The sequence below is a fragment of the Pelobates fuscus genome, chromosome 10, assembly GCF_036172605.1.
Source record: "Pelobates fuscus isolate aPelFus1 chromosome 10, aPelFus1.pri, whole genome shotgun sequence".
In the NCBI taxonomy this organism is placed as follows: domain Eukaryota; kingdom Metazoa; phylum Chordata; class Amphibia; order Anura; family Pelobatidae; genus Pelobates; species Pelobates fuscus.
Genome location: NC_086326.1, coordinates 75,638,434 through 75,662,652, shown reverse-complemented (window position 1 = coordinate 75,662,652; position 24,219 = coordinate 75,638,434). Strand labels below are relative to the sequence as shown.

Genomic DNA, 24,219 nt, shown 5'->3' with positions numbered 1-24,219 from the left:
AATGAAAAAGGGAATAATCTTACACATGTGCCACACACAAGAAATCTACATTTCATATAACCTGGAAACGCTTATAGTAGGGAACAGTCGGTAACAACTGGTGCACAAACTAAATTTAAAATAATAAAAAATGTAGTAAAGAAAATCAGATTATTTTCTTATTTGTAGTTTAAAGCATACAAGCTTTTATTCTGATCTAAAAGGAAATTCCTTCCAATGTGCAGGCAAACTGAACTATTACATAAATTAAACTGAACAATATTAAGTATTGTTTCTTGTGGGGATGAAATTACCTTGAAAAAAACTGTGTTGCAACATATTTAAATACCATGTGGTCTATCCACAGGTACAGCTTGGGACTAACTGGGCAGAGTTACTTTCAATGACTGTTATTAAGAAAAAATGCCAAGTTGGCAATCTACTAATAGTGAGTCTGTTGCAAAATATTTGCAATTGACCCATACTGCCCATTTAGTAAAAACTGGGTACATTTACAACACAGCCAGTCTGTTCTACAATATAGCAGATTGGATAGGCACAAAGTATTGATTTGGACCAAACTTGAACAACTAAGTATAGTCAGATTTTGAAGTTGCACACTATAGTCACCAGAATAATTACAGCTTATTGTATTTGTTCTGGTGAGTATAATAATTCACTTCAGGCTTTTTGCAGTAAACACTGTCTTTTCAGAGAAAATGCAGTATATACATTACAGCCTAGTGATAACTCAACTGGCCACTCCTCAGATGGCTACTAGAGAGGCTTCCTGGGGCAGTGCTGCACACTGGCAGCACTGCCATTAAGTGTCTCCACCCTCAGCATACAGACACTGAACTTTCTTCATAGAGATGCATTGATTCATTGCATCTCTATGAGGAGATGCTGATTTGTCTGTACTGTGTTTGGCTTGGGCTGGCTCTGCCCCTGATCTGCCTCCTTGACAGTCAATCCTATAGGAAAGCATTGTGATTGGCTCAAATAATCATTTCTGATGATGTCAGCCAAGCAGGCAGATCAAGAGCAGAGCCAGCAACTGCAGACTTAAACAAGAGTAAGAAATTACTATATTTAGGGAGGCTAGATGATAGTTTTAACAATATAGGGTCAGGAATACATGTTTGTGCTCGTTACACTATAGTGTTCCTTTAAGGTTCTTTTGATCTCCATGCAAATAAAAAAGCCCATTGGTAGTATGGATAACATATTACATTTCTCTGCCCCTTTCATGCACCCTGCCTCTTCTATTCGTGGACTGAAAGTATGAAGCTTCTGCTAGGAGTTTCCGTTAGATCTCCTGAGCTCAATTGTGCACGTTGTAATTGTTATGGCATTTGGAGTGTTCCTTTAAAAAAATTGTCTCAAGATTCAGCCTATTCTTTCAAAGTCAGATAAAATCATTTATATATATATATTATTTTTTTTTTGCTGTACTGTTTGCCGATTTGAGAAGAAAAGCTTCAACCATGTGTCTTGAGTCAACCTTATTTAAAATTATTCAACTGATTTTTATTTGAAAGTAATTTTAAAGTCAAATCTTACTGGACAGAAAGCAATGTCTTACCTACATTACTAGGGATAGTATTGATGGTTTCTGTGCAAACTTGCTTTTACCATATGTTTTATTTCTAACTTTAACCATACCTGTTTAGCGAAACAAATTACGTTCATCAAACAAACCTAAAACTGTCCATATGCTGTGTCATTAGTTTATAAAACAGTTCAGCGGCTCCAAAGTATTTTTTAATTACATATTCATTACCTGCTTTGATCCTGTTAATAATCAGCATGCATTAGGATTCCCTGCTGCCTGGTTCTTTTGTTTTTTCTTCAGATTTCTGTGCGATATTTTACAAATATTGCTGAAAACAAAAATATAAAAAAAAAAAAGGTTCAATGAATGACAAGAACATCACAAAAATGTGGGATGAAATCTAATGAATAGAAATATGTAAAAAACAACAACAATTTTTCTATGTTTAAATAAAACAAATTATAATTAAAAAAACAAGGACAAACAAATGAAACTAGAATTGACACAACAGTCAATAAAGTGGCTACTATAAAACAGTAAAAAATTAAGAGAAATAAGTTTCAAGCACAGGATATGAAATTTTCAAGCACAGGATATGAGCAGTTAATATTCCAGTTATCCAAGTTTTTTATCAGAGGAAGTGGAAGCTGTGGGAGAAATTATATAATATTCCCAGTACTGAAAAAAATATTCTTACAAAATCCTTCTCTTGCATGGATCATCACAAGTCAATCCACTCTGAACACACATAATAATTTGTCTTTAAAGAGGCAAACAAGGTAGGATTAAGATGAATCCATCCATGTAGCATAGCTTTTCTGCTATTTCTGTAAGGGCAGTAAGAATCTTATACATAACATGTCAGGGGTGCCGTATCCAAAAACATGTGTGAGTAGTAAAGTTAAACACTATTTGTATGGAATGGTTCAACTAAAAGTTTGGATAATAGACCACACAATATGTAGCTAGAAAATTATTATTTAGCACTTATATGATTTTTCACAGGCTATCAATTCATTATAGCTTTTAAACTTTTATATTTTAATGGTGTCCTGTATGACCTATCCGATTATTCTGTGCCTTGTTCTTACCATTTTGTTTCTATGTTTTACAAACTATGCCAAGACATGAGGTTTAGGGTTTAGTGAGCCTATAAAGTATGTACTACTACCCCTGGAGGATGTGCCAACCTTGAAAAATCCTGCTACCTTTAGTGCTTCCAGCATCTTGCATTCCTGCTCTCAGGACCACCTTGAGTTGTACAAACAATGTATCTGTAACCCTTTTTAAACAAACATGCCGCCTATCTCATAAGAGCTTCTCAGTTGCCATGACCTACAAACTTAGAACCCAACAATAGCTTCTAGCCTCAGTCAGTGATTTGAGTGCCAATGCAGTATGCTGCCTATCCAAACAAGATATGACGGAGGCCCTAAGGCCAAGTAGAGACAGTATTCCAACCAAAGCTCTGTTACATCTGCTCAAGGAATCACAGGCACAATGAAGATTTTTAACAGATAAAATTTAGTATAGGATATAAGGCATGGCTTCAGAAGTAAGAAACAAGAGTACAACATGTATTTAAATCCCCCAGCATGTGTATGTCAAGAGCCGCATCAAGCTTAAGACATTAAGTTTCTTTTTCCATTGATGCTGTTCTCTCCCATGTTGTTGTGCTATAGAGGATTAATAAATATGGCTTTATTTTATTTCCCAGCTGTACCCAGGAGATAATTTGTATGCAGCATCTTTCCCCATATGCAGCATCTGAAATTTTGTTTGTTGTTCCTTGGCACACAGAGTGAGAGCCGCTACCCTCAATGCCATGGATAACTGATCGTGTGCAAGGTGTGATCACTCATATATCTGGCATCATTGAAGTTGGGTAGTCTGGTGCTTACCCAGTAACTCATATCAGTGAGAATTGTCAGGAAATCAGAGTGAATTAAACGTGAAAACGAAAGTTTCACTTTGTAGAGTTTTTTTCCAGCTCAGCTATTTTGGCCCTAAGTCTAAACGATTTCCAGTATCTAGAGGGATATTCCGATATAATAAAGTATAAGATTGATTATTAAACTTAAAATAAATAAAACTACATACAATCAGATGTGTGTTCTCCATTAATTAATGCACAATGATCTTAACTGAGTGACCTACTATTTGGTATGTCCTGCAGGATGCAGAATTCAGAAGAAGATGTATTAGTTGAAGTAATTAGGGTATAAAAAATACTGTAAACTATGCATCATACATACCACAGGGCAACCATTTTCATAAGTAAGAAAAAAGTATGTGTCCCTGAAAACATGGGTGGATCTGGTGACCCTATAGATATTGTATATTGGTATAAAATGTGTATTCTACATAGTATAATCTTATTTAATTTTATTACATTTTAATCAATATTTAATTAGAGTTTCTGAGTTTTATTTGAATGCAGAAACACCCAAATACATGGGTAGATTAAAAAAAGGATTATTTGGTCATCTGCAGCTCTTGTTTGTTCAGTCGGAGGGCCAATTTAAGGATCAAAGCTTTCTTCCTTATTGGCGGAAAAAAAAGTTAAGGAGGCCCCTCGATAGCTATAATATAAACAGAAATCAAGGCAGGCTTTGGTGATAATTACAGAATAAACATCAACTCATTGTAAAATTGCTTGTGAAGGGATTTCCGCTGAAGCACACTAATACTGAGGTGATCAGAGGCACCTAATTTCCTAATAACAGCCAAATGAGCCAAACATCTGCCAAGAAAATAGAAGTCCAAGCATGTGTGATTATTAGGATTGTGGTCTTCTTGGAGACATATGTTTTGTAAGTTGCCAAAGATGTCTAACCAAACTCAAGTGGTTGGTTTCATTTTTTGTGCACTAGTAACTTTTTTTTTTTTTTTTTTTTTTTAATAGTAGTAACATGAAAGTGTATTTTTTCAATCAAGTCCAAATTTTTAATGGGAATAGCTGCAGAACTTTGTAGAACATATGTTGGTGGGAGTACCTCTATTAAAACTATTATGTAATGTAAAAAATGTCTTGGGAGCTCTAGGTCACCCAGAGTTTATACAAAGCCATTTTTGGACTCATTTCGTCGGGCATTTTTTTAGATTATTAGAAGTAGTACGTAAAATCTTCAGAATCTTAATTCTAATTCTACATTTTGTTTTTCTAAAGCACTGTACCTGTAAGTGCTGCAAAGGAGGGAAATAATATATGAAGGAGGGCATGTAAGCAGGAATCTCATAAGGGTTCTTTTCCAGATGTTACAAAAAATTAACTTTCAGCCGTGTTTCTGAATCAATTTGGGTCATTAAACACACAACACGTGTTATGTACACAATGCTTGCCTAAGTATAAACTGTTCTCTCTAATGTGTGACATAATATTTACTTTCACTTGTGTCTAAAATACAAGCTTGGTTTAAGTATGTAACATCACTATAGTGCTTTCAACTACATTATCCCATGTAATCTGAGGGGATCAGGGGGCTAAATATCTATTCCTAACACTATAGTGTATAGTGTTTTTTGTACTTGCAGGTTGGATATGGGGTAGGTGTTTGTTTCTATGTTTTTCTAAGTTTTTAACTATGTTTTTTGCTTTCTTTTGGGGACGGTGGTGGAACTGACATACTAGTGACGTAATTCTGTTCAAAGTCACTTCCGCCCTCGACCCAAATGCACGATCATGGCATCCACTAATTACACTGTGATTTATTTATTTATTTTTACTATATTTTGGTTTTATTTATATTCAGGTAAAAACATGAACCTGATTAAGTAGATTATGTCAGATCTGAGAAATCAGCACATAGAACAGGACATGTAGAACAGTTGTTCTCATCTGTGTGAAAACTTTTCCAACTCTTTAAATCCCCCAAAGAAAAATACTTACAAAATATAACTGAAGAAGAAAGAAAATTACTTTTGAACAGGGAATTTAACTGGATAGGATTTAAAAATTTACATTAATTTGAAAGTCTATGGCTCTATTTGAATGAATACAAGCCAGCCAATCGTTTTTTTCCTTTTCCAATATCAAATAACCAAAAAAAAAAAAGGAGAGACCCGCCACTCACTTCTTTATATACTGTGTAAACAGTTTTAAGTATCCTGTGAAAAGGCCAGTATAAAGAAACAATCAAGCCCTTATTTATTAGAAGGACTGCCTTCTCTGGCCTTAACATCAGGATAAGAGCTAGAATGGGAGATGACAATGTGATTTTATCTGTATTTTGTTGTATGTGTGAAATGCATGCTGTGTCCAGGCTTGATAAAGGCTTTAATTTTTAAACTGCTCCTGGGTTGCTGTGCTGCGTGCAGGCAGGTAGGCCGACGCACAGTGGAGGCAGCTGTATTTCTCCTGCTCAGCTCCCTCGCGCGCTGCTTAGTGATGCCTTGAGCCGGAGTGATGTCGTATTCCAGCTCCCGGCATGAGGGAGGGATCTGAGAACCCCCTGCCTGCAAATTGAGCATCTGAAAGCCTCAGGGGGGCCCAAGAGATGGTCAGCTGGCCATCTCTTGTCCCCCCCCTCAGAAAGAGGCTAACAGGTCATCTGCCATGGCACATGGGGCGCTGCATTTTTTGCCGCCCCCCTTAAAACTGCCTCCCAAGGCAAATGCCTTGTTAGCCTCGTGGGAAATACAGCTCGGAATCTAACGCAAAATCTGAATCCAAAAGTAGGGCATGCGGCCACTGCATTTTGGAAAATTTCACTGAGTGTGGTTATGGTGCTTAAAGTGTTCTTTTAATTCACAGTTGTGGACACATTCTGCTGTTTATTAAAAAGTATGACATACTCATTAACATGTAATTATTCACTGTACATATCTCTGCAACAGGACTGTTCCAATTCTTTACTGCCAGACCATATTAAATATGTAGGCAAGCCTCAGAATATAACAACGGACTAAGTTACAAGTATTATTATTACACAAGCAGTCTCATGGCTCATGGGAGATGTAAGCGCTGCTCTTTGAGCATCGATTTTTACCTCTACAGATCAAACACATAGAGGTAACTTAAATGTAATATAATTGGTATAATATGCCAACTCTAGCAATAGCTTTTAATGATAGTTGGCCTTGTAATATAACAAAAAGGAACAAATATCATCACCAGTATCTCCAAACACTCATAATCTTGATGACTTTACACTAGAGGAGGCTCTTTAGGCAAAAGCCTTGGCAACTTGCCCAGTAAAATATAATCTGAGAAAGGGTATTTTTATATTGTGAAATCAGTTCATACAATCTGCACTTTAAAACTCAAAGTACAAAGTGGCTTGCTTATATTATTTCTGCTATAACACAACCTTATCTCCCAAATTAGCGTTTTTTCATATAATTTGCAAATGCCTTTCCCCTAGAATTGTGCATTTGGTTTCAGGCCTATTGCAATTTGTCCAAATTTAGGGCCAATCGTGGTTCAGACAAACTCTGTACCAAATCACCATAAGAACGTATAACCCGAGAAAACGACTAGCGCGACGGGCCAGCATGTTAATTTGCTTTGGAATTCAAAGTTCCACTGCTGGCCCCAAACAAAGAGATATTTGATAGAAAAAAGAAAAAAAAGAAAAAGATAATTAATGCCTTGGTGGCAACCGCTAAATGTTTACCTTATTCATAGTTCAAGTACAACTGACCAATAGAAGGAAAAAAGGTGTAAAAACATTTACATAATATATATTTTTCACGCATTTTCTGTGAACCAAATAGCAGGAAAATGTACCTATGAGTGTACTGAATATATATATATATATATATATATATATATATATATATATAATATTTATATTATGTAAATATTTTGCAGTACTGTCTGCCTGACACCTTTTTGTGCTGTTTTTTTTTATTCGTCCGAGTCTTTCTCACAAAAATTTTTAAGGGACTATATTCTGGAAAGCCACAACATCAGAAAAACGAGTGTTAGAGGTCCTGAACTAAATTTAATTTTGGGAAAAAAATTGGTTTGGCCAAACAGAATTTTTCCACTGTGAACAAGTCTACTTTCTACCAAGACACGATGGGGTCTACTTTCCAACCTGCATCGATCATTAAATGTGTTATGTTCAAAAGTCAGAGAAACACATTGGTGCTACTTATTAGCAATGTTTATAACTATCAGTTCATAACTAGTTGCATCTAAGTATGCTTCATTTTTCCAATAGTAATGTGTATAGAAGAATAGAACTGGCAAGTGTATGTTTAATGATGAGGAACTCTCACGTTCCTCTTTTAAATTGTTTATTTACTTGAGGTGTTTTTGGCATTTTTCTTTTGTTGAAGTGAAATATGCTGCTTAATCATTACTCACCACTTGAAAAGTATGTTTTTTCCCAGCATTAAGTGAAGGATTTGCCGAATGTAGAGAAAACAGAATAGGTTGAGTTAATTATAGCTATAAACAGATAAACATTGTTGTGGTCTGCAGCCATACTAATTATTTAAAATATAAAACAAGAAAATACATCTAGGATCAAAGATGGCACCGGTATTAAGCTGAGATAGACTGCTTAAACATTCTGAATCAATACACTTTGGGTTACTTTCTATCAGAACAAGAAGGGTTTGGTATTAGGACCCCAGAGCTAGGCATTCCCTAGGCTTAGATACTCGCCTAGTCAATAATATTATCCTCCACCCAATGCATCAGGTCGGAGAGGATGGGAAAGGACCTATTCTCAGGAATCCTACTAAGTATATCTTTATGTGTACCTGTCACTAGTGATGTACCGAACTGTCCGCCGGCGAACAGTTCCCGGCGAAATTAGCGTGTTCGCGTTCGCCGCGGCGGGCGGACACATGCGCAGTTCGATCCGCCCCCTATTCGTCATCATTGGGCAAACTTTGACCCTGTGCCTCTCGGTCAGCAGACACATTCCAGCCAATCAGCAGCACTCCCTCCCTTCCACACCCTCCAACCTCCCTCCCAGCATCCATTTTCGATTCATTCGGAAGATGCATGCTTAGTGAGAGGAGGGAAAGTTTAGCTGCTGCTGATTAGATAGGGAAATTGATAGCTAGGCTAGGGTATTCAGTGTCCACTACAATCCTGAAGGACTCATCTGATCTCTGCTGTAAGGACAGCACCCCAAAAAGCCCTTTTTAGGGCTATAACATCAGGCTGCTTTTTTTTTTTTTTTTTTCCTGTGTAATGTAATTGCAGGTGCCTGCCTGCCAGCTTCTGTGTGAGGTTCACATTGGATACTGTGCCTATTTGCCCAGTGCCACCACTCATATCTGTTTTAACAATAGGTTAAGCTTTACATTTAAAATAAATATTTTTTTTTCACTGTAATAGAAGAGCAGTTGCCTGGCTGCCAACTTCTGTGTGAGGTTCACATTGGATACTGTGCCTATTTGCCCAGTGCCACCACTCATATCTGTTTTAACAATAGGTTAAGCTTTACATTTAAAATAAATATTTTTTTTTCACTGTAATAGAAGAGCAGTTAGTTGTCTGCAAGCGTCTGTGTTTCAGGCCTACTTCAGCGTGTGCTCTGCAGACCTGTGCCAGCGTGCTTTGACAGTTGCCACTCATATCTTGTGTCTCTATAGCGTGCTTTTACAACCAAAATTTTGTTTCCACTGTAATAGAAGAGCAGTTGCCTGCCTGCCAGCTTCTGTGTGAGGTTCACATTGGATACTGTGCCTATTTGCCCAGTGCCACCACTCATATCTGTTTTAACAATAGGTTAAGCTTTACATTTAAAATAAATATTTTTTTTTTCACTGTAATAGAAGAGCAGTTAGTTGTCTGCAAGCGTCTGTGTTTCAGGCCTACTTCAGCGTATGCTCTGCAGACCTGTGCCAGCGTGCTTTGACAGTTGCCACTCATATCTTGTGTCTCTATAGCGTGCTTTTACAACCAAAATTTTGTTTCCACTGTAATAGAAGAGCAGTTGCCTGCCTGCCAGCTTCTGTGTGAGGTTCACATTGGATACTGTGCCTATTTGCCCAGTGCCACCACTCATATCTGTTTTAACAATAGGTTAAGCTTTACATTTAAAATAAATATTTTTTTTTCACTGTAATAGAAGAGCAGTTAGTTGTCTGCAAGCGTCTGTGTTTCAGGCCTACTTCAGCGTGTGCTCTGCAGACCTGTGCCAGCGTGCTTTGACAGTTGCCACTCATATCTTGTGTCTCTATAGCGTGCTTTTACAACCAAAATTTTGTTTCCACTGTAATAGAAGAGCAGTTGCCTGCCTGCCAGCTTCTGTGTGAGGTTCACATTGGATACTGTGCCTATTTGCCCAGTGCCACCACTCATATCTGTTTTAACAATAGGTTAAGCTTTACATTTAAAATAAATATTTTTTTTTTCACTGTAATAGAAGAGCAGTTAGTTGTCTGCAAGCGTCTGTGTTTCAGGCCTACTTCAGCGTATGCTCTGCAGACCTGTGCCAGCGTGCTTTGACAGTTGCCACTCATATCTTGTGTCTCTATAGCGTGCTTTTACAACCAAAATTTTGTTTCCACTGTAATAGAAGAGCAGTTGCCTGCCTGCCAGCTTCTGTGTGAGGTTCACATTGGATACTGTGCCTATTTGCCCAGTGCCACCACTCATATCTGTTTTAACAATAGGTTAAGCTTTACATTTAAAATAAATATTTTTTTTTCACTGTAATAGAAGAGCAGTTAGTTGTCTGCAAGCGTCTGTGTTTCAGGCCTACTTCAGCGTGTGCTCTGCAGACCTGTGCCAGCGTGCTTTGACAGTTGCCACTCATATCTTGTGTCTCTATAGCGTGCTTTTACAACCAAAATTTTGTTTCCACTGTAATAGAAGAGCAGTTGCCTGCCTGCCAGCTTCTGTGTGAGGTTCACATTGGATACTGTGCCTATTTGCCCAGTGCCACCACTCATATCTGTTTTAACAATAGGTTAAGCTTTACATTTAAAATAAATATTTTTTTTTCACTGTAATAGAAGAGCAGTTGCCTGCCTGCCAGCTTCTGTGTGAGGTTCACATTGGATACTGTGCCTATTTGCCCAGTGCCACCACTCATATCTGTTTTAACAATAGGTTAAGCTTTACATTTAAAATAAATATTTTTTTTTCACTGTAATAGAAGAGCAGTTAGTTGTCTGCAAGCGTCTGTGTTTCAGGCCTACTTCAGCGTGTGCTCTGCAGACCTGTGCCAGCGTGCTTTGACAGTTGCCACTCATATCTTGTGTCTCTATAGCGTGCTTTTACAACCAAAATTTTGTTTCCACTGTAATAGAAGAGCAGTTGCCTGCCTGCCAGCTTCTGTGTGAGGTTCACATTAGATACTGTCCCTATTTGCCCAGTGCCACCACTCATATCTGTTTTAACAATAGGTTAAGCTTTACATTTAAAAAAAATATTTTTTTTTTCACTGTAATAGAAGAGCAGTTAGTTGTCTGCAAGCGTCTGTGTTTCAGGCCTACTTCAGCGTGTGCTCTGCAGACCTGTGCCAGCGTGCTTTGACAGTTGCCACTCATATCTTGTGTCTCTATAGCGTGCTTTTACAACCAAAATTTTGTTTCCACTGTAATAGAAGAGCAGTTGCCTGCCTGCCAGCTTCTGTGTGAGGTTCACATTGGATACTGTGCCTATTTGCCCAGTGCCACCACTCATATCTGTTTTAACAATAGGTTAAGCTTTACATTTAAAATAAATATATTTTTTTTCACTGTAATAGAAGAGCAGTTGCCTGCCTGCCAGCTTCTGTGTGAGGTTTACATTGGATACTGTGCCTATTTGCCCAGTGCCACCACTCATATCTGTTTTAACAATTGGTTAAGCTTTAGATTTAAAATAAATATTTTTTTTTCACTGTAATAGAAGATCAGTTAGTTGTCTGCAAGCGTCTGGGTGTCAGGCCTACTTCAGCGTGTGCTCTGTAGACCTGTTCCAGCGTGCTTTGACAGTTGCCAATCATATTTGGTGTCTCTATAGCGTGCTTTTAAAACCAAAATTTGTTTTTCACTGTTATAGATTGAATAGCAGTTACTTGTCTTCAAGCGGGTGTCTCAGGCCTACAGTGTGTGCTCTGCAGAACTGTTCCAGTGCACATTGCCAATCATATCTGGTGTCTCTATAGCGTGCTTTTAAAACCAAAATTTGTTTTTCACTGTTATAGATTGAATAGCAGTTACTTGTCTTCAAGCGGCTCTGTCAGTCCTTCCTTCAGCGTGTGCTCTGCAGAACTGTTCCAGTGCACATTGCCAATCATATCTGGTCTCACAGTAGCTTGCACGCATAGTACCACTAATCCCAATAAAAATGACAGGCAGAGGCAGGCCACCCCGCAGGGGCCGTCGTGGTCGTGGTGCTGTGATTCCCTTTTGCCCTAGAATAATGCCCAGTTTTCAGAAGCCACGTACCCTGAACTTGAAAAGTTCTGAGGACTTAGTTGATTGGCTAACACAGGACACCCGAACTTGTACAGCCTCCGCTCGGAACCTTGACGCACCATCCTCCTCCAGCTTAGCTTCAGGCACCTCTCAAGATACCACTCACCGCCTGCCGCCACCACCAAAACTAGCACCACAGCCGCTTTACTTGGTATGTCAGAGGAGTTATTCACACACCCGTTTGAAGAAATGAGTGATGCGCAACCATTATTGCTAGAGGATGTAGATAACAGGGATATGTCTCAGGCAGGCAGCATTAAACACATGGAGGTACGGTGTGATGATGATGATGTTGTACCCGCTGCTGCTTCCTTTTCTGAGTTGTCAGATACAAGCGAAGCGGTTGATGATGACGATGCATCCATGGATGTCACGTGGGTACCCGCTAGAAGAGAAGAAGAACAGGGCGAAAGTTCAGATGGGGAGACAGAGAGGAGGAGGAGGAGACGAGTTGGAAGCAGGGAGGGGTCGTCGCAAGGAGCTAGTGGCACAGTCAGACAGCATGCATCGGCACCTGGGGTCAGCCCGACAGCACGCCAATCAACGCATGCTGTGTCCACCACCAGAATGCCGTCATTGCAGAGCTCAGCAGTGTGGCATTTTTTTTGTGTGTCTGCCTCTGACAACAGCGATGCCATTTGCAACCTGTGCCAAAGGAAACTGAGTCGTGGGAGGTCCAACACCCACCTAGGTACAACTGCTTTGCGTAGGCACATGATCTCACATCACAAACGCCTATGGGATCAACACATGAGTACAAGCAGCACGCCTACTCTAAGCCGCCATCCTCCTCCTGGTCCAGCATCTTCAGCCACGTCAACCACTGCTGTCCTTCTTGCCCCCTCTCAACCATCCGCCACTCCGTCTCCCGCCTTGAGCAGTTCCCTTCTCATCTGCCCACAGTCATGTGTCTGTCAAGGACATGTTTGAGCGTAAGAAGCCAATGTCACCAAGTCACCCCCTTGCCCAGCGTCTGACAGCTGGCTTGTCCGAACTATTAGCCCGCCAGCTTTTACCATACAATCTGGTTGAGTCTGAGGCGTTCAAAAAATTTGTAGCTATTGGGACACCGCAGTGGAAGGTACCCGGACGGAATTTCTTTTCACAAAAGGCAATCCCCAACTTGTACTCGATTGTGCAAAAGGAAGTCATGGCATGTCTGGCACACAGTGTTGGGGCAAGGGTCCATCTGACCACTGATACCTGGTCTGCAAAGCATGGTCAGGGCAGGTATATCACCTACACTGCGCATTGGGTAAACCTGCTGACGGCTGACAAGCAAGGAATGCGTGGCATTGCAGAGGAGTTGGTGACACCACCACGAATTGCAGGCAGTCCTGCTGCCACCTCCTCTTCTCCTCCTACTCCATCCTCTTCCATAACCTCCTCGGCTGAGTCCTCTTGTGCCGCTGCTTCTTGCTCCACATCAATGGCACCCCCCCAGCTCCCCAGGTACTATTCCACATCCCGGATACGGCAGTGTCACGCCGTCTTGGGTTTGACTTGCTTGAAAGCAGAGAGTCACACCGGACAAGCACTCCTGTCCGCCCTGAACGCACAGGTGGAAAAGTGGCTGACTCCGCAGCAACTGGATATCGGCAAAGTGGTGTGTGACAACGGAAAAAATTTGATAGCGGCATTGAAGTTGTGCAAGTTGACACATGTGCCATGCATGGCACATGTGTGTAATCTGATCATACAACGCTTTGTGCATAAGTACACAGGCTTACAGGATGTCCTGAAGCAGGCCAGGAAGGTGTGTGGCCATTTCAGGCGTTCCTACACGGCCATGGCTCACTTTGCCGATATCCAGCGGCGAAACAACATGCCAGTGAGGCGCTTGATTTGCGACAGCCCTACACGTTGGAATTCAACACTCCTAATGTTCGACCGCCTGCTCCAACAAGAAAAAGCTGTTAATGAATATTTGTATGACCGGGGTGCTAGGACAGCCTCTGGGGAGCTGGGAATTTTTTTGCCACGTTACTGGACGCTCATGCGCAATGCCTGTAGGCTCATGCGTCCTTTTGAGGAGGTGACAAACCTAGTCAGTCGCACCGAAGGCACCATCAGCGACATGATACCATTTGTTTTCTTCATGGAGCGTGCCCTGCGAAGAGTGCTGGATCAGGCTGTAGATGAGCGTGAAGAGGAAGAGGAAGAGTTGTGATCACCATCACCACCAGAAACAGCCTTATCAGCATCGCTTGCTGGACCTGCGGCAACGCTGGAAGAGGATTGTGAGGAAGAGGAGTCAGAGGAGGATTGTAGCTTTGAGGAGGAGGAGGAGGAGCAAGACCAAACACAACAGGCATCCCAGGGTGCTCGTTGTCACCTATCTGGTACCCGTGGTGTTGTACGTGGCTGGGGGGAAGAACATACCTTCAATGACATCAGTGAGGAGGAGGAACGGGAAATGAGTAGCTCGGCATCCAACCTTGTGCAAATGGGGTCTTTCATGCTGTCCTGCCTGTTGAGGGACCCTCGTATAAAAAGGCTGAAGGAGAACGACCTGTACTGGGTGTCCACGCTACTAGACCCCCGGTATAAGCAGAAAGTGGCGGAAATGTTACCCAATTACAACAAGTCGGAAAGGATGCAGCATTTGCAAAATAAATTAAAAAGTATGCTTTACACAGCGTATAAGGGTGATGTCACAGCACAACGGGAATCTAACAGGGGGAGAGGTGGAAGTCATCCTCCTCCTCCTCCTCCCACGACCACGCCGGCAAGGACAGGACGCTTTAAAGACGTGTTGTTGATGGAGGACATGCGGACCTTTTTAAGTCCTATGCATCGCCACAGCCCTTCGGGATCCACCCTCAGAGAGCGACTCGACCGACAGGTAGCAGACTACCTCGCCTTAACTGCAGATATCGACACTCTGAGGAGCGATGAACCCCTTGACTACTGGGTGTGCAGGCTTGACCTGTGGCCTGAGCTATCCCAATTTGCGATAGAACTTCTGGCCTGCCCCGCTTCAAGTGTCCTGTCAGAAAGGACCTTCAGTGCAGCAGGAGGTATTGTCACTGAGAAGAGAAGTCGCCTAGGTCAAAAAAGTCTAGATTACCTCACCTTTATTAAGATGAATGAGGGATGGATCCCGAAGGGACTGACACTGGGCGATACATTCGCTTAAAAAAGGCCTGATGAGATGAGCTGCCTTGGGCTAAAAATGGTCCACACGCTGCTGTATTTTAGCTCTGAATGACGTTTGACTTGCGTGACTTATCCGCCACCAACTAGGGTTCAAGCCGCCATGTTTTAGGGCACTTTCTGCCTGTGAAACAAACATCAATTTTTCTGGCCGCTGCTACAGCAGCGGCTGCAACAATACCAAATTTTTCAGGCATGTGTACATGCCTAATTTTTAGGCCCACTGGTGCAGCACTGTGGCTTCAAAAACCAAACCAAAAATTTAAATCCTCCAAGATGGCACCAATATACCAGTGGTCTAATCATCTTCCCACCTTGGCCTAAAAAGGGGAGGTGATTCAATAATTAAAAATCTCTGCCATTTACATATCCACTGATAGGAGACGCGGAAGGAATTAAACTGATATGAACAATACTCCACTCCTATCAGTAGGTCCGTCCCATTGTGATTTATGCCCCCCACCCACCGCGCAGGGATGGGGGCCGGGGGGAGGAAAGTAGGCCCCCCCATTGTGATTTATGCCCCCTCACCCACCGCGCAGGGGTGGGGGCCGAGGGGGGGGAGGACAGTAGGTCACCCCATTGTGATTTATGGCCCCCACCCACCACGCAGGGGTTGGGGAGGACAGTAGCTCCTCCCAGTGTGTATCAGGGGCTTTGAGGACAGGTGTCAATCCATACCTGCCAAGTGACCCTATGTAGGGGGAACAGTCTCTATTCTGCTCTGTGTCAGTGTGTATCATGGTCTCTGTGGACGGTGAACAGTCTCTATTCTGCTCTGTGTCAGTGTGTATCATGGTCTCTGTGGACAGGGAACAGTCTCTATTCTGCTCTGTGTCAGTGTGTATCAGGGGTTTTGAGGACAGGTGTCAATCCATATCTGCCAAGTGACCCTATGTAGGGGGAACAGTCCCTATTCTGCTCTGTGTCAGTGTGTATCAGGGGTTTTGAGGACAGGTGTCAATCCATATCTGCCAAGTGACCCTATGTAGGAGGAACAGTCCCTATTCTGCTCTGTGTCAGTGTGTATCAGGGATCATTAGGATAGGTGTCAATCCATATCTGCCAAGTGACCCTATGTTGGGGGAACAGTCTCTATTCTGCTCTGTGTCAGTGTGTATCAGGGGTTTTGAGGACAGGTGTCAATCCATATCTGCCAAGTGACCCTATGTAGGGGGAACAGTCTCTATTCTGCTCTGTGTCAGTGTGTATCAGGGATCATTAGGATAGGTGTCAATCCATATCTGCCAAGTGACCCTATGTAGGGGGAACAGTCCCTATTCTGCTCTGTGTCAGTGTGTATCAGGGGTTTTGAGGACAGGTGTCAATCCATATCTGCCAAGTGACCCTATGTAGGGGGAACAGTCTCTATTCTGCTCTGTGTCAGTGTGTATCAGGGGTTTTGAGGACAGGTGTCAATCCATATCTGCCAAGTGACCCTATGTAGGGGGAACAGTCTCTATTCTGCTCTGTGTCAGTGTGTATCAGGGATCATTAGGATAGGTGTCAATCCATATCTGCCAAGTGACCCTATGTAGGGGGAACAGTCTCTATTCTGCTCTGTGTCAGTGTGTATCATGGTCTCTGTGGACGGTGAACAGTCTCTATTCTGCTCTGTGTCAGTGTGTATCAGGGATCATTAGGATAGGTGTCAATCCATACCTGCCAAGTGACCCTATGTAGGGGGAACAGTCCCTATTCTGCTCTGTGTCAGTGTGTATCAGGGATCATTAGGATAGGTGTCAATCCATATCTGCCAAGTGACCCTATGTAGGGGGAACAGTCTCTATTCTGCTCTGTGTCAGTGTGTATCAGGGCTGGGCTTTGAGGACAGGTGTCAATGTTAGGTGATTTCTGCCCTTTATGGATTAAAAGCAGGCTCTGCATCAACTGTGCAATTTTCCATGGGAGTTTTGCCATGGATCCCCCTCTGGCATGCCACAGTACAGGTGTTAGTCCCCTTGAAACAACTTTTTCATCACTATTGTGGCCAGAAAGAGTCCCTGTTGTTTTTAAAATTCGCCTGCCCATTGAAGTCAATGGGGGTTCGCGCGGTTCCCCCGGTTCGCGAACATTTGCGGAAGTTCGCGTTCGCCGTTCGCGAACCGAAAATTTCGGGTTCGCGACAACACTACCTGTCACATTAATTTTTCAGAATTATAGGACAGAGCAGTGTTAGGGGTCAATATGACAGCACAATAAATATCAACTCCTTCTAGTATAACAATGATATTTGGGGAATGATTACTAAATAGTTGCATCTAATTTACAAATATAGTAAATTTTTCCAGTACCAACTTCTATAAAAGGATTGAACTGGCAAGCCTATGTTTAATGGAGGTGAATTCTCATGTTCCTCTTTTAAATTGTTGATTTGAGGGTTTTCTGGCTTTTTTTTCCTTCCGTTTAAGTGAAATATGCTGCATAGATTAATAAAAATGTTTACTTTTGGTTTCAAAATTCCTAATATTTGTGACAAATTTGTGAGTTGCATTTCTCTAAAAACATTAGATATTTTGCAGAAATTCATAGGCTTGCAAGAGCAAACCGAGTTAATCCGCTCTTTATGTAGGACCACGTCTTTCCATCTCCCACAATGCCATCGAGGAGATATAGCCTCCATGACGATGGTCTAACCCAGCAAAACCATGGATCTGATGTGCGATCGAGTACACATTTAAACTTCCCCATAGGAACCATTGTATACAATGCTAGCATACGGGCTTCCGCGTCATGTGACCGGAAAAGCCAAAAGAGGTAAATTTAACCCTGCAATGTAAACATTGTACTTTCTAAATGGATTAAGGAATAGGACCACTGCACCCAGACCACATGTAAATGAAATAATCTGGGTGACTGTAGTGTCCTTTTAGGAAAAGAAAAAATTAGGATCACATTTTTTTGTGCCCTTGTGTCCATGCGTAGTAGAATTTTATGAAAGGTTTATTCTAAGCACGAAGGACCCAGTCTGTACATGATACACTACCATATATTTCCTTGACATAACTCAACCTTTGCCTCCTGTCAGTCAGACAGCCAGAAACCTTGTTATGGGACTGAAAATATTTAAAATATATTTATGGCTTGACTGTGGTGTGCACAACTTTGACCAAAGTCTCTCTACCTCCAGGAAAGACATCTGATATGTGTGGACCACACCTCCATGAACTGTGGTTCTATCAAAAGTCTAACATTGAACAGTGAACAGATGCATGGGTAAACTGATATACCATAGTACAGCTCCTATCAGTTTACATAGCACCTCTTGGGGATAAACTACATACCACTAAAACTCTAATACTCAGCAGAGGTTCATAGGATTAGAGTTTCTTCATTCATTGTGCGGGAGTACACCAAGAGAAACGCTAAAGTATCTTTCTTTTTCTTTTCTTTATAATGCATGAAATAATTATTGCCCCATAGTGTCCCTAAAATAATATTATCCCTCATACAAATGTTCCCTAATGCTAGTGGGTCAGCTTGTAACAGCCGTCCTTTAATTGAGGAAGTAATTATTTGTGTATTTATTTATTTCAATATAGATGTGGCTGTAGAAAACTTTTTTATATTTAATTCCTCTATAAAAGTTTATGTGTCAGAGATCTTAACCCGTTCAGGTCTAGATTGATGAGCACAGCTTCCTTACATTGCAAACATTAAGCAAGACAAATGTTTTCCACTGTGAGAAAGTCACATTTGGTTTACAAAGTGTCACTAGAAGTGTTTTTAAATGATAGCTTCTAAGTGCATCTTCTGAGAAATGCTATCTCTTTCTGCTTAATTTGGATTTTTTTTTTAGTCCAGACACTTATTTTGAACAATTATGTTATTATTCCTTACATTATTTTTGGCTACTTTTTAATGCACTTGGGAAACCAAATCTGCTCTCTCGGGGGAATGTTCTGTACTGCCAAATAGTAAAGACAGGACGTTAGTCATACAATGTGCTTTTCCTTCAATGTCTAGATCTTAATCAGAAAATTCCCGAGCATGACCCAAATTACTGTGGTTAAGCCTACTTCAATGATACACAAAGTATTAATTATGCCAAAGAAAAACAGGACTCACAAGGCATCCGGTAGAGATTAAAAAGAAATTCATTTTTTTTGCAAATAAATAACTGCTGTACAAAATGCATTTACTAAATGTGTACAAATATTTAAGCCCCCCAAAAAACTTACTTTTGTGTTGCTGCAGAACTGGCCTCTGCATCTAATAAAGATCCAGCCCGGTTTTTCCCAGCCTCACTTCCTTTTTATTGCTGAGCAAATAAATGATTCTCACAGGTTAGCATTGCTGACAAATCACCACTCCAAGGTTGCTCATAGAAATAGTTTGGATTATCGAGATTTAAGGATTTGTATCAAATAAATCATACCTTGGGGCTGTATTCGTTCAAGGGCCACTTTTACGTATTCATTTTTATGTCCATTAAAATGTTGACTTGTGCTTCATAATCTATTGTGGATTCAAATTCTTATCAGACTTAGCCAGCAAAAACAAAAGGATGCGACTTGATTTGGAGTTATACTGTACATAAGCTATTCAGTAAGTGGTTGCCTCACTATCCCACTGCATCAGATGTATATTTAAATGCTTACCAAGCATCTCACTGAGCATGATAGGAGATGTAGTGTAGCCAAGACAGTAAACCTCTTGCATTCAGTTTTACAGATTCCCAACAAAGCGGCTTTACGGGGGGAGGGTTTAACTTTCTGAGCAATGCACTTAGGTTGGAAATAGGTCAGAAACCAGACTTGATATGTGTTTATTTTTGATTTATTTTTTACTTTTTACAATGATGTAGAGAGTTAAATTGCCTGAGAGCCAGGCAGCAGAGACTTTGACACTGTATGTGTAACGCACCAAACCATGAGCAGTCTTTCTCAAGCGTCTGCGGTTAGCATGTGTGTGCTGAAAACCAGGTGCAAAAGTTGCAAAAAGAAACTATTTCCAGCCACGAAGAGGGCTTTTCAGCTGGCGAATTAACAGCTCAGGTATGTGGCCCTACAAATATAAAAAAAGAGGTATATATCTCCAGAATTAAATACGTTTAAGAAAACATTGGAACATTACCACTCCAGCTTGCTGTTATGGTTAGGTATGATTATGGTTAGGTTAAGTCAGGGGTGCCCAAAAGGTACATCACCAGATGTTTTAAAACTACAGATTCCATTATGCTTTGTCATTCTAAAGCATTCGAAAGGCATGCAAAGCATCATGGGAGTTGTAGTTCTGGGAATCTACCTTTTGGGCACCCTTGAGTAACCCTTTAATTATAACTGGATTGTCTCGTAATAATTAAGGTTCACAGACATTCAGAGCTCATCAATAACCATTACTTACTTTAACTTAATTATTACTTACTAACGTACTTACTTTGTCTTTTTTAGAGTAAATAATATTTCTTCAAACATGGTCCATTTATGTTGGAGTTATTATTGTGATAGAGAATTATAAAAAAAAAACACCATATCAGTTTAGTTTGTTAATATTTGATGTTTGAGACTACTTTAAATAAAATGCTTCAAATAGCAATTATATAGACACCAGCTGTTTCTGAATGATTTTTAATAATAAGAAGAACATTTGAAAACGTTTAAAGGGGCACTCGAAGCAATATAACCACTACAGCTCATTGTAGTGGATATAGTTCTACGAGTCTATAAACACCATTAACTGGTTTCCTGTTAAACTATTTTGAAGTGGTGAAACCTGGTGCTTCACCTAACACTCATAGTCCTCTCACTCTGCAATCGTACTGCGAATGTGTAAATTACACTTGATTATGCATTATCTAGTGAAACATTTTACAGTATTATGGCTTGTTTCCAACACTGTATATAGCAGTCACAAACTGTTGCTCTTAACAACAGTCCTTATTTAGTAGCGGCTACTATTTACAGACAGGTTTCCGACCTTGTCACAATTTTTTACTGGCTGACCGCCAAAAACTTTTGCTCACAATTTTTCAGACTAGTCACAGATTAGCTATTTGCTGGTAAAGCACAGAAATACACTGTGTAATTTGTCACTATAACAACTACATATTGCTGGTAAAAAAGGCTCACCCTGATCATGCGTACTTCACCATGTGATTGGCCTTAGTAGGTGATGGCGACAGTGTGTACAATCTAATAAACAGTGGCTTTGTGCTATGCCAGATAGATATCCATGCAGCATTGGAGGTTAATATTTTCCGTTTGAATTTTTTATATTTCTGACACATGCACTTTAACTCTTACAAAGAACAACTGTATTGCCTACGTCATATGTCTAGCCTTTTCATTTATTTGATTGCTCTTTGATATGGTTTGATATGCTCCAATATGTTCTTTAGAGTTTCAATGCCATATATTTGAAGTGAATATATAGGATGTATTGTGATTTAGCTGTTAATTTTCTTTGTATCATTAGCATCAAATCACAAAGGACTGAAACTCTATTCCACTCCACTGGTGCAAAGCTGGATACAGTGTGGCAAATCTCTTGTCTCCAACCCAGAACAAAAATAAGGATTTAGACACTCAGTGGGTGCCTATAGTGTCTCTTTAGCTTTTCCAATGCGCAAGAGAAGTATATATAGCATTTTCATGATAATTGTGTATAGCCAACTTACTGCTCTTTTTCTTTCCTGAGTAACGTGGTTTTGATGGTGTTTTTACTAAACTGTGATTTGCAATGTCATAGAGGGACATTTTAAGCACCAAAGCCATTTTGTTTTAATTAAGTGGTTTTGGTGCATAGACCCTGTTCTTTGTCTGGTAGTATAAAATAATGACTATAATGAGAAATAGCAATGATTAATGTTTCTAGCATGCTGTAGTGCTTATGGTGCAAGGAATGCCCTGGCACTCTCCCTCTTTAAAAGTCAAACTGTTTTCAACTAGATTGGAACTTACCTGGGTCTCCTGGGTGCACACGGTCCAGCCCCTTTCACTTAAGCAATTTTAATTTTGTTTAGATGGATTTCATTGACTGAGGACTGCCAACCAATGAGTTTCATCCAAAAACAGATTAAATTAATAATGTTAATTGGGTGTTCACTGATGCAATATCTGTGAAGAGTGGCCACACTGTGGGTGCAAAGAGAAACAGTGGAAGCGGTAGGATGGACCAGGGGACTCCTGGGATAACCACTACAGCACACTGTAGTGGTTATGGTGCTTAAAGTATACCTTTAATCCACATGCTGCCAGTCAGTGTTTTCAACAAATCCAACAGTTATCCATGCTCTTTTAATGTAGGGCTAGTTTTAGGAGGCATGTTCTCTTTAAGAAAGAGTTCACTGGTTAATTCAAATAAAATAAAATTTTAAAAATAAAATGTACATTTTAGCCATATAATTCTCACTATTATTTGCATACAAGTAATAGAATGTAGCAGAATGTTCTAAGGGTTTCAATATTTCCGCCCAGAAAGCCAAGCAGTAACAGAAATAGAAATATTAAGTCAAAGGGAACACACCCAGATCTTTTAAAAAAAGACTCGTACTTGGTAGTTTGTTTCTCTGGCATTAGATTTGCTGTTCAATTGCAGTCTTTATTCAAATCAAAATACAGTAGGATCGTACTGTGTCTCCATCAATAAGTACAAATGACATTTTATATACTAGTATCTGTATGTCTACAATAATTGGGCAGCGTTTAAAAGATGTATTGAATTGAGATTGAAAATGAACTGTAAGCTTTTTGCCTAAATATCTTTAAAAAAAGAAAAATATATCACAGGTGTGTTGAATTATTTTATATTATATAGATAATGTGATATATTATTAAAATTATACTTTTTGTAAATAAAACAATATTTTCTTGAATTTCTCTCCATAGCAGGGCTTTTAGCTATTTTTTTAGATACCTCACTCTGAAAACATTTGGAGAAGCCCTGACTTCGAATGTGATGTCAAATGTACTCACATGTAGATGTCAATATAATACATGAGTGGTATTTTCTTAGTGTTTGGAAGCTGCTCTGGCTACACGAAGCTTCCATCACTATTTGGAAGAGATGCAAAGCAATGCACAGCTTTGTGACAGACCTTCGGCCAAAACAGTGCAGAAGCCCATCCCCCAAATGACTCAGACCATTCCACAATTCCTAACATGTGGTTGAATGCTGAGTTGCAAGATGCCTTGGTCAGCAGCCTGTGAATTCTATATGTGTAATTATTAGTGCCATGTTGGTGACACAGCGGCACAGGCTAAGGAAGCCTGATAATATACAATGGAAACAATATGTATCTACATATAAATACTATATAAACACAATATACACATTAAATTGTAACAATGTAGCTAATAGTTTCAGCTAACTGCAGTAAATTTTGGATACCAATTCATTATTATCATTGCTGTAAATAATGTTTCTATTGTAAATGTTCCTTCCAAATCTACATGCAAGAGGTGATGGAGAAAGGAACTTACCTGCAATTTCTCTCCTATAAAATGGTCGACCTATCTGGGAGTGTCATTCTGATTGTTGCAGACTCTAACCATCTTCTTGCATTATAATAATAATCAAAAAAGTCTCAAAATGGTGCACAAAAGACTAAAAGGGACTACTTTGTCTCAGTATTTTTCCTACACTTGACTTTATAAGATTCAAGGCGGAGTCTAAGAGTCAATCCCGATAGCCGTCACCAGTGACTGCTGTAGGGAATTGGCTGAATCTATGTAGGATCCCGCTGGATCTTCCCCAGGCCTCAATGTTGTACTTTTGTGTATGCTGTGCTGAAGAAGAACAGAGTGAGCAAGATAGCAGCACCCGCGAGGGACAGGATCATGTAAGTAATCTCAACCTTACCTGTGCTCCTCGACCACCGAACCCCCAGCGACTATGTCATCGTCGAGGGACTATGCAAATTTGGAAAAGTCCCCAGACAGCGACAGTACCAATTTAATCTCTGTAGTGTCAGGGAGTTACACAGATCCTGTGTATACCCTCAAGAGCAGAAAAAAGGACTTTCTCACCAAGTACTGTCACAGTCACTGTGGTAGAAGAAGGAGGACTTAGGAAGGTTGGCATTTGAGGGCCACAAGTTGTTTACATATACTGAAAGCATGTAGCTGTCTGCTCCCTTGTTGTAATCCCAATTCTGAAGGCCACGTATATCAGCCAAACTTAATTTAATCATACAACAAACTGCTGCTTTC

At 40.4% G+C, this 24,219-nt stretch overlaps 1 protein-coding gene across 1 annotated transcript in view; it reads right to left on the bottom strand.

Annotated features, from left to right (window-relative positions):
- CHST3 (carbohydrate sulfotransferase 3) overlaps window positions 1-24,219 on the bottom strand; it is a 112,419-nt gene that overhangs the window by 14,088 nt on the left and 74,112 nt on the right. Inside the window, exon 2 of the mRNA XM_063434164.1 lies at window positions 1,763-1,862. The gene's annotated coding sequence lies outside the window, so the exon portion shown is untranslated. The remainder of the gene's footprint in view (window positions 1-1,762; window positions 1,863-24,219) is intronic.